Here is a 9,270-nt window from a genome sequence, read left to right as displayed (position 1 = left end):
TTAAACAGAAAGTACAAAAAAACCCAAAAAACTATATTACCCTGTAATTAAAAACACACTAAACGTAAGAGTTTTGTTATCTGTCCTACTGCGTCATATGTATTTTGAATGGACAAAATGTGCTTAGTCTTGTCTACGTTCAGCTTCTCCTCCAACAAAGTAAACTTTTCCCAAACCAAAGTAAAATTTCACAGTCACTGCTGATGGAGTGTTACGGATATGTCGGAAAAATATCAGCCCAAACGGAAATCAAATCTATGAGGAGTATCACTTAGAGTCACAACTACCCCTGCATAAATCTAGAGTCTAGACTAGAAAGAAATCAGCCCGAGCCTACTGATTTAAACTAACTGCTGAATCTGAATCTGTCTTAACTGTTAAATCCAAAATAATCCACTTTAAGACATTTGTTGGCCGCAGATTATCTGATATGGAGGCCAAAAAACAAAACTTTATACTGATTATATTTATCGTTGAAAGACAGGGAGGCTTAACCCTGCTTGGCCCTGATTCTGGGTACGTTCTGCAAGTTTACAGTTCTCTAATATAACCATCTTCAGTTAATAAAGTAATGCAAAGACATGATAACGAGGGTGCATTAAGAACAGCTTTGGAATTTGAGAACGCTAAACTGAACAGCTCTTTAGACTGCATGTTAATAGGACACAATGGCAGGCACGGGTAATTGGCTCTCACTTTCAAGATCCCTTTCCTTCACCCAATCAATACCAGGATGTCCAATTAAGTACCTCGTTCCCCGGGAGATGCTGTCACTCACCGCAAACAAGACTTTGCTGCTTGTTGTTGGATCGGTATGTGAGCCGAACTGCCCTAATTACCTGTGGGTCACAACAAAACAAAAATACCCAGAACAGAAAAGGAGGCTAGTTAACGCTGGACCATTAGAGCTTCCATCTTCATTCTGATCGCTGTAACAATTTAGGAACCACTGAATGGAATATTACCTTTTTTTTTTTTTTACATTGCCTTTTACCTACCCTCTGGTTCAACATGAAAGACTCTCGCAAAGATGCCCTTAATGGTTTTGAATTATATAAAAGGTAATAACAGCATTTGTTTAAGGTTCTGGATTCATGGAGAAGCTAAACGCTCTTGCTCTTGTTTTAACCCCAGGCCTAAAAATTCACAAAGCAATGAAATAGGACAGGACAGGAAACCTCAACCTTGTTAATTAGGTGTAAATGAAAGCAACACACTCGTAATCAGACCCAGAGGTGGACGCCACTGTCTAGCATCCTGATGTCAGCTTGGTGTGGATGCAAACGCAGAGTACATGACACTATTTGGAACGCATCACGAAGGCTTCGTGTACAAATCATCGACAAAATGGATTAACCAAGGTTAATCCTTGGTTAATGGGGCAGTGGTGGCTTGGCAGTTAAGGCTCTGGGTTATTGATCGGAAGGTCGGGGGTTCAAGCCCCAGCACTACCAAGCTGCCACTGTTGGGCCCTTGAGCAAGGCCCTTAACCCTCTCTGCTCCAGGGATGCTGTATCATGGCTGACCCTGCGCTCTGACCCCAACTTCCTGACATGCTGGGATATATGAAGAAAAGAATTTCACTGTGCTGTAATGTATATGTGACCAATAAAGACTCATTATCATGATCATTAATATAGGTACAAACTGCAAGGTAAGTGTAAATCTTTTGATGGTGGACCAAACAATGGAGCCTGAAAGCACAGAGTGAGAAAGGAGAGGACAGAACAGAGTCTGGGTCATTTATCAAACCTGGCTGTTCTTGGACTGACAAATCACGTTGAGTCGTGTACATTCATTAGATGTTGAGGATTTATGCCGTACTGGACAGCACAGAGTGAGACAAAACTGCTGAACCGCATGTAAGAACATCACACTGATTTATTTTCCAAGCAGATTGGAGTTAATTGACTGGGTAGGAAACGCTGTGAGGATTAAGGCCAGGAAGAAGCTAGGGTTGGTCAAGCTGTGTGTGCTATACGGTGTGTTCTAAAAGATCTCAAACAGTGCAGAACAAATGTAGTAGCCATATCTGACCAATCAGATGTTCTATTCAATGCCTAGTGACGGGTGTCCACTTTCAACTTTGGGCCGCATTTCATATTCATTCCTTTCATACCACACCTCATTTAACCAAATCCAAGAGCTCCATCATTAGCCAATGACACGAATTGGGTGCATTAGAGCAGAAAAGATCGCTAACCCGTGACACTGCACAGTTCTGCTAAGGGTAAAGATGAGAAATGCTGGCCTAGATGTTATGACAAGCTTCTTAAAAAACAATTCTGCAAAATTTTGTCTGAACTCTAGTAATGATCTATGTATCACATCATTTATCCTCCAGTATAGTATAATCTATGCGGGTCTCAATCCTTCCTTTATCCAGGTAACATATCTGAAACAGTCTCCACGCCTCGAGCAGGTGACAGAATGTGCTTTCGTTTCCGATCAGTAATTTTACAGAGAATAAAGTCCGTTTAGAGTACTTTGTTATAACTGCTTAATTAGAGAAGGCAGAATTGCATCCTCCTGCTAATTAACTGATTATTAAAAAAGTACAGTTGAGATTCTAGAAGCGTTCGTGCTTTACAACAAAATTTAATTTACTGATGCAGTTTTTCTCCTAAATCATTTTCTAAACCACTTCTAGAGCATTGAAAAAAAAAAAATTATTAACCATGACTAAATTAAACATTGTTTTAAAAAGGAAACAGGACTGAGGGTGCTTATTTTAACAATCCTCCATTAGGCCAAAATATAATTCAGACCCAGGAGCCTCTGTAGTGATATGGTGGTTATTTTGTTAAATATTGAGGTCCCATACTGAGTATCATGCAAACATGAATTATTATGTTGTGTCCACAAGATACCAAAGTCATGACCGTGAATTGTATACCATGAGCCCACAACTTAATATGTTGTTCAACGTTATACTCAACATGTAGTCTCCAGACATTATTGTGGATAGTGAAGAATTCACTTCAGGCAATACAGACTAATGGTATGATAAAAATCAAGGACTCCGGTGTGTCTTAATGTATCATTATGTATCAAGTAAAGTGCAATATTGGCATTTGTCTCTATGCTTAGGTCCCCGATGCGAGAATAGACTAATTAATTTGATTTGATTTTAAAATACAAAGATTTGAGTACTTTCTGGCCTCATGGCCTTATCTCAATAACATCTAACACAAGCAGCCTTCTAATAATCACTCCAGCAGACCATCCTGCACTTTCTTCCCTCTGGTTAAGCTCACTGTTCTCTTCACTGCTTCTAGATTCCTGGATGAAGTGTGTGCCAGTTTAACCTGAGGGCTTGTTCTCCTAATTAACTAAATGAGAGAGATACACCAGCAGATGGTTGATGAAAGATGGTAATTACGTCTCCATCAGAGTTGGCCTGCAGGTTGACAGCAGCGTGACGATCTCGGATTCAAACTATAATATGCAAGAAGTAGGTACACTTCCAGATTTTAAAAATCCAACCATGGAGCAACTATTCTAATCAAAATTCCTCCAGCATCGTTTTCATCTAAAATAAATAAATACAGGGAACCTATTCTCCACACACGCACAATGAGTAGAAGTAAGTGTGACTCCCAATGATCTTGCTCTTTGACACGCCATTAATATTTACCCCCTCCTCTACTTCAGGGAGTGATGATCTCAGAGCAAGAAGACGGGAAAATGTGGGATGAAGGGCATGAAAGTGTGAAAGTGAAGGTATCGAAAACATAAAACATAATATATGGAAGGAATGTGATAAAAGAAAGAACAAATTAATGACAAATGAGGATATATTGTGGATTGATATTGGACCATTTGTCCAATTGAATAGAAAGAGGAATGGTTAAAGAAGGAGCGTACATCATCTAAACATCTACAGGGATTTGTTGCTGAAAAACGCAAAACCTTCAACTCTTGTGAAAAACTGCCAAGCCGAGGTCACACGCCGTCACCTCCGCCTTTTCCCTGGGAGTTTTATGTTCCTTTAAATTCAAGGAAACAGATGCTATTTCTGCAACCGTGGCCAAGGTAATGAAACACACATAGCCACAGTGTTCATGGCTTTTCATTGCGGTACAATAGTACACAGAGCAGAACATTTGGCTTGTCACATTACTTTATGGCCAGTTATGAAGGTGATGTCAATAGATATAAGATATAAGGCACTGATAAAATTCTCACGGAAATAGTGTTGATGTGCCACATCAGGAAATGTTATCAATATCACAATGTCAGATTTCCTTATTACAGTATGCCGCAATATTGATTCGGTGGTGTTTCAATACAATAACTGGAGCAGTTAATTGCCTCCCACTTTCAAGATCTCTCGCCTTTGGCCAATCAATACCAGGCTGCCCTATTAAGCACAGACCCTTTTTCCTCATCTCATTCCCTTGGCGCTGCTGTCTCACACCTCAAAATAGAGAATATAATTCAATACAAGTATAATCAGACTCTCTGAAGCTGAATGGCCTTGACGTCAACTTGATGTGAATGTAAATGTAGTTCTGTTAAACTGAGGTACAAGGTGGCTGAATAAATCAGGGTCTGTAAGGTGTCTGGGCTCATTCCAGCTCTAAAATATGAATATCAATATTCTGCAGCTCAGAAGTTTAAATTCCCAGCAATGCCATGGCTCACGGTCAAAGGTCTATGAAAGCACAACTGCCCCTGCGGTAATTGATTGGAAACAACTTTTTAGTACTGCTTTCGCTCTTGATTCAAAGGCTGCTCAAGGGTGTGCTTCTTAAGGAACGCTTGTGCCATGATGACGGAGAAAAATAACCAGCGATTGAGTGGTGTGTCGAAGCAGAGTTACTCTTACCAACCCGAAGGTGAATATTGACCTATAACAACACATCTTGATGTGTTGTATTACTCTTATACGGTCTCTTATGGTCTCTTATACAAGACAAACAGTAAAGCAGAAACCTAAAAAGGCCTCATAGATGATTTATTTGGCCATTTTGTATGTTTTCTTCATGATAGTGCGAACAGCAAAGGTCACTAACTCTCTCTATACGATCTCCATTTATGTGACTGAAAGATCGTTTCTAGCAAGTTTCTAACGGTGGTGTTTGTTGGTGTTGACTGAAACATGGAGTCGCTAAAAGGATCGAAGTACAACTTTGAAACTTGTACTACTATCCTGCAAGCACTGTTCTTCATTTAAGACTGAGAGTTTCTTATTTAAACAAACTTAGAAACTGTTGCATTAGTAGAAGAAAGACATTTCATCCTGTCAGTTTGTATAGCGTGAGTGTGTGTGTGTGTGTGTGTGTGTGTGTGTGTGTGTGTGTTTGTGTGTGTGAGACAGAGAAGGACAATGAGAATGAGAGAACAGGCCAGAGTCCGGGTCATTTATCAAACCTGTCTGCTCTTGAGCTGATGAATGAAACCTCACAGCAGGCTGTCCAGTTTGATTAGATGTAGAAGATTTCTGCTGTAATGGTCAGAGCAGAATGAGACACGCCAACACACATAGCTTGAAACACACACACACGCACACACATACACACACACACACACACCCCAACAGGCATCGGTTAAAACAGATCAAAGTTAATTGACTGGGGTTAGAGTGGATTACAACCAAAAAGAAGCTGAAATTTCCAACACATTCAGAGCAAAAAATCCATAAATAGAAATTACTCTCTTTACTGTTTTAATTAACCATTGTCTATATATTTGTGTTATATACTGTAGGATACTGCTGAGAATCAGGTGGTGACTACTCCTATGGAGGTTTTCTACCACAATACAGCCAGAGAGGAGATAAGGCTGATCCCTGAGGAGATGGCTCATTCTGCCAAGTAAGCTTGAGTCACATCACTGAATTTGGAAACACCTGCAAACTAAGGCTTCCCTTTAAGTTCACAGAGGAGGAGTTCAAGGTTTTGCATGCAAGGAACGTGTCCTGGGAAATGCAGGAGTGCTAGTGAAGACTGGTAGGAAAGGGGAGAGCTTTTCAGAGAAAGAGCTGGGCTAGGAACTTTTGCAACTCTCTGGAATGAGAAAGGAAAAAGGCAAAAGGAGCAGCAGCAACTAGTCCAGCATGATGTCAGAGTGGCTGTCAAAGAGGATTTTTACTCTCGCGAAGGTGTGAGTGGGTGGTTTTTACTCTCATGCAGGTGTGAGTGGGTGGTTTTAACTCTCATGCAGGTGTGAGTGGGTGGTTTTAACTCTCATGCAGGTGAGTGGGTGGTTTTAACTCTCGTGCAGGTGAGTGGGTGGTTTTAACTCTCGTGCAGGTGAGTGGGTGGTTTTAACTCTCGTGCAGGTGAGTGGGTGGTTTTAACTCTCGTGCAGGTGAGTGGGTGGTTTTTATTTTCATGCGAGTGTGAGTGGGTGGTTTTTACTCTCATGAAGGTGAGTGGGTGGTTTTTACTCTCATGCAGGTGAGTGGGTGGTTTTAATTCTCATGCAGGTGAGTGGGCAGGTGAGTGGGTGGTTTTTACTCTCGTGCAGGTGAGTGGGTGGTTTTTACTCTCGTGCAGGTGAGTGGGTGGTTTTTAACTCTCATGCAGGTGAGTGGGTGGTTTTTATTCTCGTGCAGGTGAGTGGGTGGTTTTTACTCTCGTGCAGGTGAGTGGGTGGTTTTTAACTCTCATGCAGGTGAGTGGGTGGTTTTTATTCTCGTGCAGGTGAGTGGGTGGTTTTTAACTCTCATGCAGGTGAGTGGGTGGTTTTTACGCTCGTGCAGGTGTGAGTGGGTGGTTTTGAGTCTCATGCAGGTGTGAGTGGGTGGTTTTGAGTCTCATGCAGTGTGAGTGGGTGGTTTTTACGCTCGTGCAGGTGTGAGTGGGTGGTTTCGAGTCTCAAGCAGGTGTGAGTGGGTGGTTTCGAGTCTCAAGCAGGTGTGAGTGCATGGTTTTTATTCTTGTGCAGGTGACAGTGGGTGGTTTTTACGCTCGTGCAAACTGGAACAGGAGGTAAGTTATGAAGCTCGCAGATCACGGTTGTTTGTTCACTTGCCAAAAGTAACTAAGAAATAGAACCAAATACGATCCCTAGAAAATACTGTACGCAGGTGCAAATAAAAATAGCTGTGAGACTGAGCAGGATTAGTTAAAAGATGTCTATAAGAAGTCAAAAAGGGTGACATGAAGCAATGGCTCTAGAAAAAATTTCGAAGTCCCTTGAGGGTAGAATAATGGGACAACACACTCGCAATTCCCAAGAATGTTCTAGAGTGAAAATTCAACAGCTAAAAATACATCTATGAACTTCATTAACTTCTTCCAGAATGAAAGAGAGAGAGAGGGGGGGGGGGAGAGACAAAAAAGAGAATGATACACACACACACACACACACACACACACACACAGATAGAGAGAGAGAGAAAGACAGAGAGAGAGAAAGAGAGAGAGATAAAGAGAGATGGACAGAGAGAGAGAGAGAGAGAGACAGAGATGGACAGAGAGAGAGAGAAAGAGAGAGAGATAAAGAGAGATGGACAGGGAGAGAGAGAGAGAGAGAGAGAGAGAGAGAGACAGAGATGGACAGAGAGAGAGAGAAAGAGAGAGAGAATTGGGTAAAGTGCTAGTCTGTCTGTGCGCGCGCGTATCTGAGGTGGACGGAAACGAAATAAAAAATATCCGTTACGCACGGATTAAACTACACCCTCGTACACACACTCATGTCTATAAGTGAATATTTACACCTTTACTACAAGTATGACATACCTGTGAAAGTAAATTCGCATTGAGTTGGAGTTGGAAGTGAAGCGCTTACCTGCCTGAGCGCGCGACCCGTCCGGATGAGAGCAACCGCCAGGAATCATCAAAATCATCCACAGATTCACGTGTGGAGAATAAATCCGAGGTGTAACTCTGTCCTGGGAATAAATATGAGTTTATTTCTCTTCGTCATGTCCTCAGATTCTAACTCTGTGTGCGTTTTTATTTTTTATTTTTTTGCTGTTAGCCGCGCTGCTAAATCTGCACTTACCTCAGAGCACCTTGGCAAGGAAGCGCCTTCTAATTTACATAACCACGCCCACACCATTATCTGATTGGTCGGAAAGAAGGCGCGCGTACCGGCTCAAGGGGAGTGTTATTATTATAATAAGAGAGAGAGAGAGAGAGAGAGAGAGAGACTTCTGTTGATCATTTTAATACTAAAACACTATGACCACAAATAAGTTATCTGCTAATCATCTCGAAGGTGATTATTTTCCCATAACGACGTTTTATTTTTCTTTTACCACAGCAACTTGACAACAATTACAATTTTACCTCATTAATGCACAACACATTACACTTTTTTCTATTTATAATGATATTTAGTCTTGCGGAAAGTTCACAAAACAAGTTATCACCTGTCTTACAGCCACAAACAGTCTTTACCCCGAAAGACTCTCGTTTTTATCCTTCTTAAAGTTATTAGGCAAAAGGGAAAAAAAACATACATACAAAAAAAAAACCCTCAAAGTGTGAACTCCTCTGTCCTGAAGACTTTCGCATGTCAGAAAACGTATCACTTCTGACTGTAACAGTGCACTAACAAATGTTTTTTTTTTTCGTTTTGTTTATGTGTAGCGTGAAGTCAAACTAGCATACACACACACAAACACACACTCACACACACATAAATAACCTAGACTTGCACATAATCATTGTGAAGAACCAAACTCTTGATATTTTGTGTGCACACTATTCTGGTTTAGATCTTGTTCTGCTTAATCTGTTTGTTTTGTTTTTTTCTTCTATTGTTTGCTTTCATTCTCGTTAACTCTGTCTTTAACCCTGTCCGAGCGGAATTAAATGTACATGTATTCCTGGGGTAATTTCCTATTTTACAGGTGCTCCTCTGTGACTTTATGTGCGACCAGAACAGCTCTGTTTCTGTTCTGTCAAGGCATGGACTCCACAAGACCTCTGAAGGTGTGCTGTGGTATTTGGCACCAAGACGTTAGCAACAGATCCTTTAAGTCCTGGAAGTTGCGAGGTGGGGCCTCCATGGATCAGACTGGTTTGTCCAGAACATTCCACAGATGCTCAATCGGATTGAAATCTGGGGAATTTGGAGGCCAAGTCAACAACTTGAACTCTTTGTCATGTTCCTCAAACCATTCCTGAACTATTTTTGCATTGTCTCAGGGCACATTATCCTGCTGAAAGAGGCCACTGCTATTAGGGAATGAACTGTTTCCATGAAGATGTGTCCTTGGTCTGCAAGAACTTTGCCCAGAGCATGAGATTGTCTCCACATCAGGCTTGCCTTCTTCCCATAGTGCATCCTGGTGCCATCTCTTCCCTGGTC

The sequence above is a fragment of the Ictalurus furcatus genome, chromosome 26 (genome assembly GCF_023375685.1).
Source record: "Ictalurus furcatus strain D&B chromosome 26, Billie_1.0, whole genome shotgun sequence".
In the NCBI taxonomy this organism is placed as follows: Eukaryota; Metazoa; Chordata; class Actinopteri; order Siluriformes; family Ictaluridae; genus Ictalurus; species Ictalurus furcatus.
Note: the sequence above shows the minus strand (reverse complement) of the source record.